We start from the raw sequence: 1,597 nt of genomic DNA, 5'->3' as shown, positions 1-1,597 counted from the left end.
GGATAGGGTCCCACTCTCCGCTCTTCTCCCTTGATGGTCCCATTATCCTCTGCTCTTAGACTGCAAAGTCAGTCACACCTCTCCTTTTATTACAAGACGTCATAAACTGACTTTTTAAAAAAGTGCTTACATACAAACTTATGGGGAGTGAGGTAGCTCTGTAGGATAAGCACCTGACTGTGAACCACAAGGTTGGCAGTTCCAGGCCACCAGCCACTCCACAGGAAAAAGATGAGACTTTCTGCTTCCACAAAGATTTACAGCCTCAGAACCTCTATACAGGGTTGCTATGTGTTGGAACCAACCCAATGGCACCTAACAACAAGAAGAGTAACAGCAATCATAAACAGCCGGCATCACAAAAATCCAAACCCAGAAAGAAAAATGAAATTGTCTTTAATGCCATTGCACAGTCACTATCTCCAACAGCATTTCAATGTGTAACCTTCCGTATTTTTGTGCATGTTACAAAGGGGCACCATGATAGGCATGCTGTTTTTAAACCCTTTTTTTAAATGTTAAAAACCTTTTTCTTGCTCATTATGTTCTCTATATCTGTTTGGCACACAAGGGGTGCTCTATGAATAGTTGTTACATAGATGAATATGCATAAACAAATACTCACTACAACTTTTCATAGAACATGCCACTCTTAGGAAATTTCATATTTATTTAACCTGAGTTAATGTGTTGGACTTCAAGTTCAGTTGAACTGCAAGGCCATCAGTTCAAGCCTACCAGATGCTCCTTGGAAACCCTATACAGGGTATCATGAGTCGGAATTGACTCGATGGCACTTCACAACAACAACTCTTGTCTAAGGGGCCCTGGTGCCACTGTGGGTTAGGCATTGGGCATCTGACCAGAAGATGAGTCATTAAAATCCATCAGTCATTCTGCAACCACTCCTCTGTCAGTTTGTCATACTCATGCTGTGGTGGCTTGCTTGTTGCTGTGATTCTGGAAGCTATGTTATCGGTACTTTGAACATTAGCAGGTTCACCCATAGTAGTCAGGTCTCAGTGAAGCTTCCAGCTTGACAGACTAGGAAGGAGGAGAGGTGGACAACTTTCAAATATTTCACCACTAAAAATCTTATGCATAGGAACAGAACATTGTAAGGGGTAATGCTGGAAGATGAGCCCCTCAGGTTAGATGATGATGATGGATATGTGCCGTGGAGTCGGTCCCAACTCATAGCGACCCTGTACAGGGTTTCCAAGACTGTAAATCTTTAAGGGAGCAGAAAGTCTCTTTCTCCCTTGGAACCACTGGTAGTTTCAAATTGCTGACCTTGAGGTTAGCAGCCCAACTCATAACCATTATGATCTCAAAATATGACTGGAGAAGAGCTGCCTCCTCAAAGTAGAGTTGATTTCAAAAGGGGGTTTAGTTTCAGAGTGTGTGAGGGAAGGTAGAATCCCCACTGCATAGTTTTCATCTTGTCTAGACAGGTCTGGTGAAAAGCAATGGGACTAAGATTCTTATGATTCAATGGTGAATAATTGTTATGACTAAATGCAACTGTCACAACTATAAAAGTAGAAGTTTTGTAACATAAAGGGGGAGTAGTTAATCTTACATTCCAGGAATAGAG

The 1,597-nt window shown here is 41.9% G+C and overlaps 1 protein-coding gene across 1 annotated transcript in view; it reads left to right on the top strand.

Moving 5' to 3' along the window:
- PHACTR1 (phosphatase and actin regulator 1) overlaps positions 1-1,597 on the top strand; it is a 765,475-nt gene that overhangs the window by 246,445 nt on the left and 517,433 nt on the right. The window lies entirely within an intron of this gene.

Source organism: Chrysochloris asiatica, unplaced genomic scaffold, assembly GCF_000296735.1.
Source record: "Chrysochloris asiatica unplaced genomic scaffold, ChrAsi1.0 scaffold00060, whole genome shotgun sequence".
Lineage (NCBI taxonomy): Eukaryota > Metazoa > Chordata > Mammalia > Afrosoricida > Chrysochloridae > Chrysochloris > Chrysochloris asiatica.
Note: the sequence above shows the minus strand (reverse complement) of the source record. Positions and strands in the feature narration are given on the sequence as shown.